The 16,770-nt window shown below is 43.4% G+C and overlaps 1 protein-coding gene across 2 annotated transcripts in view; it reads left to right on the top strand.

Annotated features, from left to right (window-relative positions):
• Nucleotides 1-2,418: 2,418 nt before the first annotated feature.
• The window catches only part of LPAR4 (lysophosphatidic acid receptor 4), a 38,939-nt gene continuing 24,587 nt past the window's right edge, over nucleotides 2,419-16,770 (top strand). The window contains exon 1 of one of the 2 annotated variants that reach the window (XM_069986887.1): nucleotides 2,419-2,679. The gene's annotated coding sequence lies outside the window, so the exon portion shown is untranslated. Of the gene's footprint in view, nucleotides 2,680-9,714; nucleotides 10,335-16,770 lie in introns of those variants that run through there. The other variant, XM_069986886.1, reaches the window with a different exon arrangement.

Genomic DNA, 16,770 nt, shown 5'->3' with positions numbered 1-16,770 from the left:
TGATTCGGCAACACTAAGAAGTCTGCTTCTTCGGGAGGGATTTCATGATCCAGTTCATCCTCTGGATACAGAAGGAGGTGTACTTATGTATGCAGATGACAGGGCGAGCCATGAACCACACATTTTAGGCTACAGTGATCTATATACAGCAGGGCAGAAAAAGCTGTAAATCTTTATATTGAAAGACCTTGGGTAAGTTGGGTCCAGATTTTTACAGTGTTTACACAAGTGATGAATAGGAAACACACTGCCCAGGGCATTCCTTATGATGAAGGAACGGACCCCAGGAGAGATCTTGGATTAAAAGCAGCTATCCGATGGTACAAGTGGTTTGGTGGGTCAGATAGTGGGTACAGAGTGGCTTTAAGGATTTTTTTAAGTGAGGCACAGAGGGGACATTAAAATTTTGTGGGCACAAAGTGTGGCTGTTATTATGTGGGGTACAAAGTTAGCATTAATAGCATATAGAAATGCAAAAAGGGGCATTATTGGTGCTGGAGGTGCAGGTGGATTATTTTTTTGTGGAGGGCACTACAAGGAGCACTGTTACCGTGTGCAGTCTAAAGGGGTCACTATTAGCGTTGAGTGGCCAAACTGTTTGGGTTTAGCAACATTTTCTGAACATTTGACTCTCGGAGTCTGGAGAAGTACACCCTAGGTCTGCCAGGAAAACATGGATACAGCCTATGACCTATGGCGGTATCCATGTTTTTCAGGAGCCTCTAGGGCGGCATCCAACCTTTCTAGATGCAAGGAGTCAAATGCAGAGGGTTCAGGTTCGGAGAACGTTGCTGAACGCAAACCGTTAGGCGTCCACTTAACACTACTGCAATTGTGTGGGGCACAAAAATTAAAGTACTATTACCATGTAGGGCACCTAGGGGGCATTATTACTATTTGGAGCACTATTGTAGTGTGCTGGTAAAGTGGGGAGCCTAAGATGTTTGTCTGGCAAATTCTGGAGAGATAAGCTGTGGCTGGAAGAAGTTGTCACAGTGTTCTGGGCAAAATGGTGGAAAAAAGTAAAAATGAACCATTCTAAGAAGACATCACCTGCAGTCGCTGTGTGTAACTGTATTGTAATCACTGGTATAGTTTGTGGAGAGCCTGGCCGGAAGCCACTCCACTCCTGGTACTAAGCTATTAGGTCCTTACACAACTTCTCACTTCTCCACACAGGCTAAACTTCTCCTTTTTTTATCTCCTCCTGCTCTCAGATTAGGACTAGGCTTGGACTGTGTCCTGGACTGACTTCATAGCTGGAGATTCTTGCCCCAGGTTGTCCTGGGTAGAGATGATCGAACAGCGCTGATGTTCAGGTTCGTTCGAACTCGAACCATCGGCAGTTGACTCCCGGTGCTTTCCCGTTTCGTGGGGAAGGTGGAGACAGCCCAAGTACCGCCTAGAAAACAGGGATATGGCCTAGGTAATAGGCTGTATCCCTGCTTTCCAGGCGCTGTTCGATCATCTCTAGTCCTGGGATATACTCCTCTAACATGGAGAGATGCTGGACTGAACTCATGTCAGAAAAATTAACTCTTTTGCTCTCTCAGAGACGGAACCAGAGCAAGTTCCTCCTTCCCTTCTGGAAGGTTCCTATGAGAAATGGCACATGACATAAGAAACCCAACCACAGCACCTGAAGGGACCCCAGTGGGACACTGCACATGCCACCAATGAAATAAAAGGCATACAGGCATACAGTTTAGATCCTTATTACACCTACAGACATGACATCTTGAAGTGCCACTATCATGAGACAGCACTACTTCCAGTAAGAGTCTATAAGATGCCCATGAGGGATTAAACCAGTGGAGACCAATGGGTATTATGAGAGGTCCTGTTTGATGCTCCCATCAGTCAATGACTCTCCTCCAGCTGGTAGTTAAGTATTTTGGTGGGAGCTGTAACTAGGCCTTTTTCCTAGGAAGGAGACTGAATAGATAATAACAAATATGGAACAAATTGTTAGTCTCACCATGGGCAGCAACATACAGTATTAAAAGTTATGTTTGAGTGAAATATCACTTAAAAAAGCAAAAAAAACCACCTTAAAATGTGTGAACACAAACTAAAGGCGCTACTAGTAGTGATGTGATGGCAGAATGTCTCTACATGGGCTATTAGTCAAAGTCACAATGATTTTGACAGCTGTGTACCTCTAATATAGTTATGAAGCAGGAAGCCCAGGATGAACAAATTGTGAGAGAGCACCAAAAACTTCAACTGGCAAAGTTTTTTGTGCTTTTTTTTTTCCTCTTAAGTAATATTAAGCAATGCAGCATCTGTGACTATAACCTATGTGGCCTCTCGGCATCGCTGTTCAACCACACTAGTGGTTAGAGATCTGCCTGGCACATGTGAGGTTAATGGAGCAGTGCCTTCCACATGCTGTGGGTAGAGGCGGGTCTATGCTAGCTTTAGTCCAGCAGACCATTACCTAGCAAAGGGAAGTATCTAGACTAAAACGACTTTTCAGGCATTTGTAATGATTTTAATTGTGACTAAAGAGAAGCAGAAGAAATCCCTAAAGGAAGAAAGGATTTGTTCTGGGATGGGATTGTTCTTCTGGATGGGAGATAATAAAGGACTGTCTCCCTCTCAATAGTTGGGGCTATAGCAGTGAAAGCGAGCGGCTGGCCAAGGACCAGATGAATTGATATTCCAGTCAAGACTAAGGTAAGCTAGACAATTAGGCTTGCTTATTCTGTGGATGAGACACACAATACTCCTCAGTCTTCTCTCTGGCAGAGACCCAAGATGAAGGAGCCTAATGCTGCGTTAACACGTAACGATTATTGTGCGAATTTGCGCGATAACGATCGAATTTAAACGATAATCGTACATGTAAACGCAGCGAACGATCAAACGACGAGCGAGAAATCGTTCATTTTGATCTTTGAACATCGTCGTTGCTCGTTTGCAAAAAATTCGCAGATCGTTTCGTGTGAACAGTCATTCGCCGATTTAAACAATGTGTGAGATAGGCTTAAGCGATCGCAAAACGAATTTTACGTACTATATATCATACCGTCTAAACGCTGATAGTTATGAAAGAAAAAAAATTGTTACTCCGACATCGTTAATCGTAAGATCGGGCCAATTATCGTTACGTGTAAACGCAGCATAAAAGTTACACTACAAGCTCCAGCATGCCCAAAACTTTATTATATTAAATGGGAAAATCCTAAAAGCCACTAGTTCCTGGTTTAGGTAAAGTTTATGGTTATTGCTACAAGTTTTTATAACTCTTATATTGTTTGGCTGCTTTTATGATAAAGCAAAGTTATACATAGAACATATGGGCTCCTATACTGTTCCGTGATCTACAGTAGCTGTAAAAACATGAGATTTTTTGTGTGGATTTACACATGGAAAAAAAATCTTCAACGGATTTAGGCTATGTTAACACAACGTCAAAAAAAAAAAAGAGAAAAGACAGCCACTTTTTCTATTTTAAAAAAACCTCCGTTATTGCCGCGATATGATTGACTTCAATGCAATGCATTAGAGTCTATGACATGACGGACGTCCAATGCAAACAGTGTAAAAATGAGGGACGCTGTCTGCTTGGACATTAACATAATGATCATGACAATTGTTTTCGGACGTCTTTTGCAGACAGCGGACGTTGTTTTTTAGTTGTTCATACGCAGTTTTTCTTTTTTCACCGTTTTTAGTATTAAATTCAATGGACTTTTCAAGTAAGGGTGGACTTGCTCTCCCAGATTGGGATGGGGAGGTCCTGCCGCCTGGTTATGTGTGTGGGTGGCTTGGGTGTGCTGATGGATGCTAGCGTGGCTGTGTGATATTGGGAGGTTCTGTTTGTGAGCATTTGCATGGTGCTTTACTATGTTTGTATTGGCCACTTTACTTTTGTATATTTTTGCACATGTACAGTACTTTTTAAAAGGGTCATGTTGAGCCAAAGTATTATCCTGTTAGCGCTAATACTTACGTATTGATGCAAGCTTCCGCACTATAGCACATATATATATATACTCAAATATAGCACATGCACTGTATGTGATTTCTAAAATGACTGCCTAGTTACCCTTAGACTGGTTGATTTTGGATATATTGTATTTTACAATTAGCATGTTTTGTATGTGGTCAGGTGTGCAGCTATTCCATTCATTGCTTTTATGTGTATTTTTGGATAATGTAACAATAACAATGGACAAATTCAATGGAGTTTTCAATTAAAGATACGCCCAAAGGGCAATCCGTCCACATGAACTAGAATAATGGATCAACAGACATCAGTGTAATGATGGGCGGCCAATTTGCAAAATGGCAGATGTTGTTTTTTCTTTTCAATAAAACCGAGAGGAAAAACCATTGTGTGAACATAGCCTTATGTTGCAGTTTGTTTGCAGGTTTAGGTTAAGGCAGCATAGTGACATAGGTGGCAGGACGCAAACATCTTGGTGTTGCATGTAATGTGAGTGAATGGTGACTGCAATGCTATAAGAAGATCATTTTAGTTTCAAGCCTTACAAATATTTTGGTTGTGGTTGGACACAATCTGCTGTCATGAGACACATAGCATCATATAGCCCTGGGTTATCATCATATAGCCCTGGGTTAGAACTACACCATGACTTTGATCTCAATGCCACATGCAACATCACAACTAATGATTGTAAATGCGTCATAACTTGGGGATGTGAGAAAACAGTTGTCCAACTTTAATGAATTTTTGGCTGCATTGAAGCACATTTCACTTCCCTGCTGTCAATCATCATCATCCCAGTGGCCACATAGACTGAGGGCCTGTTCACACTGCAATAGTGTAGGAATTTCAAGCAGAGCCCATGCCATGGACGCCGCTTGAAATTCTGCCTATCCCATTCATTCAATGGAATTTCTCTGGTGCCTCCGCTCTCACCCCAAGGAATTGACATGTCTATTGTTTGGACGCATTCACACTAGAATCTGCGCAAATAACATGCTTCAGATTCCGTCACTCGCTCCCGCTTGACTCTCCACCTGTGCCATAGACTCCATTCTATGCTCAAGCAGATTACGCGGAATGTGCCCGACTATAAAATGGAGTCTATGGCACGGGTGGAGAGTCAAGCGCGAGCGCACAGGGGTGACTAGCAGAATCCGCGGGATGTTATCCGCAGAAATTCCGTAATGTGAACGCACTCATTGAATCAATGGGACAGGCGGTATTTCAAGCGACATTTGTGGCGTGGGTTCCGCTTGAAATTCTGACACTTTTTCTCAGTGTGAACGGGCCTTTAGACTCCGTTCACACGGAGCAAAACTGGCAGAATCCCGCCAGCCTCCCTTTCATAATGACAGTCTATGGGAGGCTTGCGTGCTTCCTCTCTCTGCGCTAAAAAATGAACATGTCTATTCTTCAACGCGGAGAGAGGAGGCGCACAAGCCTCCCATAGACTGTCATTATGAAAGGGAGGCTGGCCGCCAGTTTTGCTCCGTGTAAACGGAGCCTTATATTGGAACCGCCTGGACAGGTATCACTGTAAGCCAGGTAGTGAACTGCATTACTGCACGTTTCTCCTGGTTAGTAGAGGTCTGAGCAGGGGGACCCCAACCAATCGAGCCTTGTGGCATGTCCTTGTAACATGGCAGTGCTCATTTATTACAAATTACACTTTTTTTTTCTAATCGATCTAAAAATTTAGGCTAGGGCTATACCTGTCGTCCATTTTATTTTTTATTTTTTTTTGGGGGGGGGGGACTTCTGCGTTCGGACAGACTTGAGTTACGCTCAAATTTAAAAGGCATACTGTATGTTGTGAGTTTGTCCCATAATGAAAAAAATAATTTTTTATACTAATGTATCCCATGTGACCTAAATGAGCCTGCGCCGTGCATACGTTCACATTTCTCAAGCCCTTTGCATCCAACCCCTATGACTGAAACTCACGCGGCAAATGTCACGACCAAGAAAAGAACGCATGGTTCCAGCCCGAGCCCGAATACTTCTGGGGGTTTATGAAACTGCTTATAATAATTTAATTTGTAGAATAAAAGAACAATAAGACTGCAGTAAAGAGCGGCGAAGCCTCAATAGACTGATGTCATGCCAGAGACTGTTGTGGGAAATGTGTTAGTAAATCGTTTGTCGCTCAGCAACAAGGAAAACAGATGTTGTACAAGACGTGTAATGTCCTATCTCGAAGGGCACGTTCACTCCCTGGATTTTTCCGATTAATAAGAAATTGCCTGCAAATTTGTCAAAGCTTCCGTGGAAGAAATATGAGGGAGATCCGTCTACTTTTGCAGCTGATGTACAGGTTGACGCGGATTGGGCCCCATTCAATGAGGTTAAAGGGGTTGTCCAGCAAAAATCTTTTTCTTTCAAATCAACTGGTGTCAGAAAGTTATATAGATTTGTAATTTACTTCTATTAAAAAATCTCAAGTATTCCCATACTTATTAGCTGCTGTATGTCCTGCAGGAAATGTTGGTTTATTTTCAGTCTGACAAAGTGCTCTCTGCTGACATCTCTGGCCGAGACAGCAGCAAATTCCCCATAGAAAACCTCTCCTACTCTGAACAGTTCCTGTCTCGGCCAGAGATGTCAGCAGAGAGCACTGTGTCAGACTGAAAATAAAACAACATTTCCTGCAGGACATACAGCAGCAGATAAGTATGGGAAGTCTTGAGATTTTTTAATAGAAGTAAATTACAAATCTATATAACTTTCTGACACCAGTTGATTTGAAAGAAAACATTTTTCGCTGGGCAGCCCCTTTAATCTGCCAATGATTGCCCCATGTGGAATCAGTGTCACTGTTAGACAACCATAGTCATACATATAAAACTGATGTAAAAGGGCGAAAATCTTCTTCTCTAGGAGCATCACACTGTAAGTTTCTGTCAGCAGACCCTCGGTTGGGCTGAGGTTTGTGGCCATAATATGCTCTTGTGAAACTAACTTTACTGAACACCATGGATTTCTCTTCTCCCTCTTCTGCTTCTGGTCTTGCAAAACTTCATTATATTGCAGGTCTTTGCTGGATTATCAGTGGATTAAAGGGGTTATCCAGCTCTACAAAAACACGGCCACTTTTTCCCCTACTGTTGTCTCCAGGTCAGGTGCGGTATGCAATTAAGCTCTATTTACTTCAATGGAGCTGAGTTTCAAAACCCCACCCAATCTGGAGACAACAGTAGGGGGAAAGTGGCCATGTTTTTGTAGCGCTGGATAACCCCTTGAAGGTTATGTTCCCATACATTTTTGTTCAGTATTTTGCACCCAAAACCTGGAGTGGATTGAAAACATGGAAAGTCTATGTTCACACACTGTTGACATTTTATAGCAAATAATGTTAGTTTTAAAAAAAAATAACAGCAATTATTTGCCATTAAAGGGGTACTCTGGGCGCCGATCCTGTGCTGCCCCGCCGCTTCCTGGTCTCTGCAGGGGCTTGAGACGTGACGTTTCAAGTCCGCTTAGCCAGTCAGTGGCAGAGATGAGGATCCTGTCTCTGCCACTGACTGGCTGAGCGGACTTTAAACGTCACGTCTTAAGCCCACGTCAGAGACCAGGAAGCGGCCGGGCAGCGCAGACCGGAGCGGCACGATCGGGGACACGGCGCTGGACCCGGGGAGGTAAGGGGACGTCAATGCCCTCATCCACCTCCTCCCCGGCCATAGGCAAAAAAGCCCCCCAGCCCGGAGTACCCCTTTAAAGGGGTTATCCAGCAAAAATCTTTTTTTTTTTTCAAATCAACTGGTTTCAGAAAGTTATATAGATTTGTAATTTACTCCTTTTTAAAAATCTCAAGAATTCCTATACTTATCAGCTGCCGTACATCCTGCATGTTTTCTTTCCAGTCTGACACAGTGCTTTCTGCTGCCATCTCTGTCCAAGACAGGAACTGTCCAGAGCAGGAGAAGTTTTCTATGGTGATTTGCTACTGTTTTTGTCTTGGACACAGATGGCAGCAGAGAGCACTGTGTCAGACTGGAGAGAAAACAACATTTCCTGCAGAACATATAGCACCTGATAAGTATGAGATTTTTAAATAGAAATAAATTACAAATCTACATAACTTTCTGAAACCCGTATAACCCCTTTAAATGATGGCCATCCACTCAATTTCAGCAGTGTGTGAGCATAGCCTTTCTTTGTTTTCAATCCACTACTGGTTTTGGGTGCAAAATACTGAGAGAAAACATTGTGTGGGAACATAGCCTAGGGTGTGTTTACACAGACAGATTTATGTGACAGATATTTTTTAAGCCAAAGCCAGGGGCAGACTATAAACAGGAAACAGGTCATAAAGGAAAGGCTGAGATTTCTCCTCTTTTCAGATCCGTTCCTGGCTTTTTAAAAATCTGTCAGATAAATCTGTCTGTGTAAACGCACCATAAAAGGATTCTGCTCTGTGTATGTGTGCATTGTTCTCAATGGGGAGAAAGTCATCGCAGACGGCGGCTTATCTCCTCCAGAACAATAGGACTGGACCATTAAAAATTCAACATATCTGAGTCTCAGTCTAACAGTAGCCATGAGGGGATAGTCAGGAGGCCCACATACATATTAGATGGTCAACCGTCAAAATCAGATGTGAATTACACACATAATTTGGGTCCATTTTTTGAGATGGGGTTACATAGAAAATTGGGGGGGTCAAATGACCAAAGCTGTGTGACACAGTAGTGACCACATTGCATCAGCCCTAGGTCCAGTGAATGGGGTCACACTGTAACCCACACGTGGCTGCGACCACCGCCTGACACCTTGGATCCATTTCTTGCAATTGTCAGGTTACAGTTGTATTCGCTGAACTCAGTTGCCACACAGTACGATCTTTGGTTACTTGACCCCTATCCTGGCCAAAATTACCATGTTCCATTAAACTCGGCATCAAAACAGATGGTAATTCCCATACGGCTTTACAATTAAGTGCCACGTCCATTTTATATGCACCATATTAGTTCCTAATAACTGAGAGTTATCAGACAGTCTTATAGTAAAAATGTTCTTAGGAAAACCAGACATTTCTTTCAGAAACAGCGCCTCTCCTGTCTTCAGGTCGGGTGTGGTATTGCAGCTCAGTTCCATTGAAGTGAATGGAGCTGAATTTCATAAAATCACACTCAACAGAGGTGGTGCTGTTTTTGCAAGAAAGTAGCTCATTCTGGATAACCCTTTAACATGACATTGTTTTTTTGGCTGTATTTCTGGACGGACGTCATTTTGAGTCTAAAATACGGACATATGTTAGCCTCGAAATGACGACTGTCTAAAAATATGTCCGAGAAAAAACACGGGGAAGATTTATCAAACATGGTGTAAAGTAGAACTGGCTTAGTTGCCCCTAGCAACCAATCAGATTCCACCTTTCTTTCCTTACAGACTCGTTGGAAAATGAAAGGTGGAATCTGATTGGTTGCTAGGTGCAACTGGGCCAATTCTATTTTACACCATGCTTCACAAATCTCCCCCATTGTGTGAACATAAGGGGCATTCACGCATTGTCCGTTTTATGGGCGATGTACTACGAAATGGATGTTAATTCTAAGCATCGTCATTCAGAAGTTCTGTATAAATCTTTGCGCCACTGTACTGACGCAGCGTGTCAGGTCCATATATACAGACTGTGCACAGTATTTTTGCTGCCCATAGCGACCAATCCCAGCTCAGTTTTCATTTTAAGAACACTATGAGAACTGAAAGCTAGGCCGTGATTGGTTGCTATGGGCAACAAAGAGAATGAAACCCCATTACTCCAGCTCCCTGCCCCAAGGAACACTGGGAAATGTAGTTCTGCTGCTCTTTACCCATTCTATCTCTTTTCTATCACACTTGGACGGCCAGTCTCCATCACTTTCTCTCCGCCTTACAAACTAATTGGCCAGGAAATCTGTTTTATTCATTGGAAGCGGAGCTCATGATGGAGACTCCTTTGTTGTTTTCCCTGGCAGGGCTCTTTATAAACTCTTCATGCAGTGGGATTGGTTTGCAAAGAATGGCCAAACACTGGGAACTGGGAGGGAACTGGGAGTCTAATAATATTCCTCCTCCAATAGAAACCATTTCCTATTGAGACCCCCAAGGGTCCCCTTGCTCTCAGATCCATCCCAGACATTAGGCCTATTCTTCTGGGCAGTCTCCTCCGCAGGGCATGCTGTTTGTAAGGCTCAGCCTGGGTTTTGTCCTAACAAAGGACTGGTGATAACAGCTGCTGCCTTCACATTGGGAGGATTAACTCAATTTAGAGGAATAAGAAACTGGACAACTGTCCTGGAAGCAGCGCCGACATGTTTCCCTGCTAAGATGGATGGATAATCATTGTCATCTGTGCCTGGGCTACAGGAAACGCAGGATCTGGTTACTCTTTGGGGTAAGTTGGGAGTAAGCGGAATAAACTGGGGACTATCTATCTATCCCATAGACCAGCTGCTACATTCCCAGTACTATCACCACACATAGATGCAATGTTGATTCTAACAAACTCTTGTAAACTCTGGGAAAAAACTTTATATCTCCGCTATACGTTGTGCATACGGTTTCCAACCTTTGTGCATGTGGGTCATGTGCAATATTGCAGATCAATACTCTAGCTAGTTAAAAGCCTATACAGGATTGATGGTGTGTTCCTAAGCCGCCAGATCCCTAAGGATCTGGATGGAAGAGGCAAAGGCGGTCAGAATAATCCTTATGGTTTACGGTCTTGTGAGTTTGATTTACTTGTAGGTTTGCTATTGTGTTGTTTTATTGTTAGCAAAGTTGCATGTGGAATATTTGTCCAGTTGTTATAATGTTGCATTGTGGCGGCATGTGCTACAATGTGTCTATTGCTGCATGGGAGGTAACCAAGGGAAAGCAGGCAACATGTAAATTATTGCATCTGGTCAGTTATACCATCTAAGATACAGTCTACAGCAAAACTACAACATATTGGTCAAAGCAATCTATGTGTCTAGGGCTACGTTATTCTATGATATCCTATGATCCCAGTCAGCATTCTCCATCCTTTAGCCCTTTTAACTCTTGCAAACTACTACTCCCATCATGCCCAGACTGAGAAATACATTTCCTATACTAGTCACGATTGTAGGACGTATTGGTCAAAGCAATCTGTGTCTATTGCTATGTTATCCTATGATATCTCATTTATCCTGTCATACCAGTCAGCATTCTCCATCCTTTAGCCCTTTAACTCATACAAACTACTACTCCCATCATGCCCAGACTGAGAACTACATTTCCTATACTAGTCATGGTCAAAGCAAAGCAATCTATGTGTCTAGGGCTATGTTATTCTATGATATCCTATGATCCCAGTCAGCATTCTCCATCCTTTAGCCCTTTAACTCTTGCAAACTACTACTCCCATCATGCCAGGACTGAGAAATACATTTTCTATTCTAGTCATGACTATAGGACATATTGGTTAAAGCAAACTGTGTGTCTATGGCTATGTGATCCCAGTTAGTGTCCCCCAACCTATAGCTCTCCAGCTGTTGTAAAACTACAACTCCCAGCATGTCCTGATCTAAGTTCTACAGTTTCTATACCAGCGATTTTTTTAAGACATTGATCATAATGTGTGTGTGTGTGTGTGTGTGTGTGTATAGCCACATGATCCTATTATGACTTATGTATCTTATGATACGTAAAGGTTCACTGATTCACAGTACATAGCTCTCCGGCTGTTGCAAAACCACAACTCCCAGCATGCCTGACAGCGTTCGGCAAAGTGTTTTTTTGATACCATGATGTCTTACTCATCTTATGACCCTGATCAATATTTCCCAACCTATAACTTTCCAGCTTTTGCAACAATTAAACACCCAATTGACATATCCCTATTGGTCGTTTTACACGGAGCGATAACTCGCCCGATCGCACGAATGATTTTGAATGAACAATGTTTTTTTTATAATGAACAGCGTTTAGACGGAACGATACATTGTACGGAAAAATCGTTATGCGATTATTTTGCGATCGCTTAAGCCTATCTCACACATGGGTGAAATCGTTGAAAGAATGTTTACACGGAACAATCTGCGAATTTTTTGCAAACAATCAACGGCGATTTGAAAACATTTTGAAAGATCAAAATGAATGATTTCTCGCTCGTCGCTTGATCGTTCGCAGCGTTTACACGGAACGATTATCAATAAAATGCGATCGTTATCGTGCAAAAACGAACGATAATCGTTCCGTGTAAAAGGACCATAAAACATACAACAGGCTGTCAGGGCATGCTAGGAGTTGTGGTTTTGCTGATACATTTTCTATACTAGTAATTACAATTAGACGTTGTCTGTGCCCCTATAGCAAGTGATTCTATGACGTCTCATCATCCTCCAGACCCCATAGTGAACGTACTCTAGACGCCCCATTTGTTGGATCTGCAAAGCAATTCCCAGACACTTTATACTTTATACTTATAAAAGTTATTTGCAGATCTCCATAGATGTTATTGAATTGCATGCAAAAACTTCGGAATCAAAAGATATTTTCAAATGGATCACGTGTCTCCAATATATATCTATTCCCTCCACCTGTGTCGGCCCAGTCCAGGCACATCCTTTACATTAGCAGATCTATAGGGTTGGGTGTGACCTTGGTCTTTTATTCTGAACTGTGAACTTTGATGCAGATGTTGGGAGGATGGACAGGAGGCCATAGTGTAAACATCAGGAGAGATGAGAAATGCTGGGAGATGGGGGGAGGGGGCCGGGGGGAGAGATGGGGGAGGAAGTGGGCAGTTTACACATCTTTAATGGGTGTCAGACATAATAGAAGCAGATGCATTTTACCCTGGTGGATGGAAGGAATTCCTTTGACATTTGCTAACTGAAATGTAATGTGTTAATTCATTGTATCGGCTTATTGGGGAAGAGTAGAGCTTATGTGGCGGTCTGGTGCTGAGTTTTGGTAGATGTTATATTTTACAGCAAGGAGAACTCACTTTCCAGCCTGACTGTTTTTAAATATTTATCTTTATTCTGTTTATTCTTATGCTACGTTTTACACGGAGCGATAATTCGCCCAAACGATCGTTTACCGATTTTGAAGCAACGATTTGATTTTTATAACGATCGGCGTTTAGACGGAGAAAAATCGTTATTGCGATCGTTTGTAAGCCCATCTTTCACATAGGGTGAATCTTTGAAAGACTGTTTACACGAAGCCATCTGCGAATTTTTAGCGAACGACCAACGGCGATTTGAGAACATGTTGAAAGACCAAAATGAACGATTTCTCGCTTGTCGCTTGATCGTTTGCTGTGTTTACACGGAACGATTATCGCTCAAATGCGATCGTTATCGTGAAAATTCGAACGATAATCGTTCCGTGTAAACACACCATTACCTGATACAATGCTCAACCGAAAGTAAATAGTTTTCTCAGTCTATTCATTTGCTTAATTTTAGGCTGTTTTCACACATTGCAGTTTCTTTGTACTGTCATTTTAGTGAAAATTCAGTACTGTGACAGTAGTGCTAAGTGTGTGATCACGGCCTTAGGGCCTTATTACACAGATCTTAACAGGCCTATATCACCCCACATAAAAGGGCTAGCAATCCGCCGATAAGCAGTCAAACGCTTCTCGGTCAGCTGACTAAAATGTAATTGGCTGCACATTCCCCTGTGTAATTGAGATGTGCGGCTGACAGCTAATCGCAGCGAAGGTCACATGACTGATGGAGCCTCGTGAGGGCTGTGTTCACACATTGCAGCTTCATTGTGCTACTGCTTCATTTCATTGCATGAACAGACAGACGAACAGGAAGACAACAAAGGGCGCTATATGGTATGCTTGAGTACAGTATGTGGCCAAGAGAGGGTAGGCTATGCAAGGAATAGGCACAACACTACTGTGAGCATATATAATAACAAATCTGCCGCCAGGTCAGCGATCGTAGCAAGCAACACCAGTCACAGTGTGTTGCCTCCAAAATTTACAAAATCTACAGACCAAGGCATGACCTGTATTGTCACAGCGCAAGAATCAGTGGACCAAAAAAAAAAAAAGACTGATACCTGATGTGAACTGGAGCAACGTGTTTCTACGCCGAACTGGTGTCTTCTGTTTTCATGTAAACATGTTGTATGTCCATATTACATCCGTTTTTTTTTTTGTTGTTTGTTTGTTGTTTTTTTTTTTGCAGACAGCGATACAGAGCTCATATTAAATGGGCAAAGTCATAAAAAAAAACAAAAAACTTTTGATACGAAAGAGACATATCGAAAATTTTGATCCTTCTGAACACTGACCGATAACAAAAAATCACACACCTTAAGGCTATGTTCACACTACGTAAAAGTACGGCTGTTGTTGCCATCGGCAACAACGGCGGTACATTGTACGGTGTGGAACACTGCCTTAACCGCTATGGGATTCCTGCCGGAGCGTATACACATAGTATACGCTCCGGCCGGGATCCCATACGGCGCCGCAAAGAACTGACATGTCAGTTTTCTGTGGCCGCAATTCAGTGAATAGCGACCGCAGAAAGACCTGTCAGTTCACACAACGAAGCGAGCGGCTTCGGCCGTTTGCTTTATTGTGTGCTGTGTGAATTTCTGATGCGGGCGCGCTGATGCGCCCACATCGGAACACTGCGGCCGGGATGATCATCTGGCCAGTACTTAAAGGGGTACTCCAGCGTGGGGGCTATTTTTGGATGTGGCTGAGAGAAAAGACGTCCACTCACCTCCCCAGTTCGAGCGGCAGGTCCCGTATCGCGGCGCTCCGGTTCCCGGCCGCTTCCCGGTGTCTGACGCGGGCTCGAGACATGACGTCTCAGGTCCGCTCAGCCAGTCCGTGACAGAGGCGGGATCCATTTCAAAATCCGCTCAGATCCCGCCTCTGTCACTGACTGGCTGAACGGACTTGAGACGTCACGTCTCGAGCCCGCGTCAGACACCAGGAAGCGGCCGGGGACCGGGGCGCCGCGATACGGGACCCACCGCTGGAACCGGGGAGGTGAGTGGACGTCTTTTCTCTCAGCCACCTCCTCCCCGGCAAGATCCAAAAAAAGTCCCCACGCTGGAGTACCAGCCGGAAGGATCCTTGCAGAGACCTGCCGTTCCGTGACCCGGACGGGTCACGGAGCGGTCTGTCTCTTACGTAGTGTGAACATAGTCTAAAACAAGGAATTAAATAGTTATAATGTATAGGAGTATGAGGCTTTACGTTTCCATATGTGACCCATTGACTCCAATTTTTAAAGTGTAAGTTGGATATACATTTCTATGCTATTACATCCCACAAAATAAACACATAGGGGGAGATTTATCAGACATGGTGTAAAGTGAAACTGGCTCAGTTGCCCCTAGTAACCAATCAGATTCCACCTTTCATTTTCCAAAGAGTTTGTGAGGAATTAAAGGTGGAATCTGGTTGCTAGGGGCAACTGAGCCAGTTTCACTTTACACCATGTTTGATAAACCTCCCCCATAGAGGCGTAATAACAGTAAAACATAGTCAAGGATATGCCCCGTTGCTGTTTTACATTGTAGTTTATGGGTATATTGAGCAATATGTCTCAATATGTTTTTGATGAATTGAAACCTAGAGTAAAATTCTGATGTGACGGCCCCTAAGCCAGAATATAGAGTCACTAACAAAGAACATCTCTCTCTGGTTACCCGCCTGCCAGCCATGTGTCACATGGTTGGCTATTCACCACTATGTTATGATAGATTTTCTCATGTAGTGAGCTTATATGGCAAAACACAAGCTAGACCCAAAGTGTTCAACTGATCACTGGACACATAGCGATCAGCTGATCAGTGCACTTCGTATGTTTTGGTGATTCCTCTGATATTAGGAATTGTAAGGTCTTACACAGGGGTAGGAAACCTTGTCTCTCCAGCTGTTGCAAAACTGCAACTCCCATCATGCCTGGACAGCCAAAGCTTTAGCTTTGGCTGTCCAGGCATGATGGGAGTTGTAGTTTTGCAACAGCTAGAGAGACAAGGTTTCCTACCCCTGGTCTTATCAATGTGAACTAGACAAATTCATACATTCCACTTTCGGTGCCATGGACAAGGATTAGTCCAACCACATCAAAGAACGGAGATGTCACTTTTTCCTCTTCATTTCTGTTGAGGTTTCCCATTGAATTGTTCCATTCCCTGCTGTCACCGGTGGGGAATATGCTCTAATTGGTCACGCTAGTATGACCCTTCCTGACAAGGCGATGGCACTGTCCCTTGTGTACACTTGTCAAGCTCTGCCCTCCCTACGCATTTCTTTCTGAGGTGTCCCAGACTTTCACAGAGGATAATATTGAATAGATGTTAGAAGGGGCCCAAGCTGGGTTCTCAGTCTATTGGAGTACTTGCATCATGAAGTTATCGTGTAGCCATCTGTAGATGCGTCACCACCGGCCATCTCCATGTCTGATGTCAACCTCCCCCCCCCCCCCCCCCCCCCCCTTCCCTTCCTTAATGAGACCGCAGCAGGCTTCCAGCATTGACATGGTGCTGGCATTCAGACTAGACGTCATATGTGATGTGACAGGTTTGTCCCTGCTGGGATCTCAAGAGAATTGGAATTGTAAATAATGGTTATCAAGGTTTAGAAAAAAATATGTCTTTCTTCTAAAAACAGCACCACCCCCGCCCTCAAATGGAGGTACAAACCTACACCCAAACTGAGGATAGGGGTGGTGCTGTTTCTGAAAGAAAGCGGCCATGCATTTCTAATTCTGGATAACCCCTTTAAGTGTCAGATCACTTGTACACGTTGTTGCTTGCACATCCCCTATTATTGCTGGGGTGCTTCTGATGCGCAATGATTTTTAGTGTCACAT

Source organism: Dendropsophus ebraccatus, chromosome 10, assembly GCF_027789765.1.
Source record: "Dendropsophus ebraccatus isolate aDenEbr1 chromosome 10, aDenEbr1.pat, whole genome shotgun sequence".
In the NCBI taxonomy this organism is placed as follows: Eukaryota; Metazoa; Chordata; class Amphibia; order Anura; family Hylidae; genus Dendropsophus; species Dendropsophus ebraccatus.
Note: the sequence above shows the minus strand (reverse complement) of the source record. Positions and strands in the feature narration are given on the sequence as shown.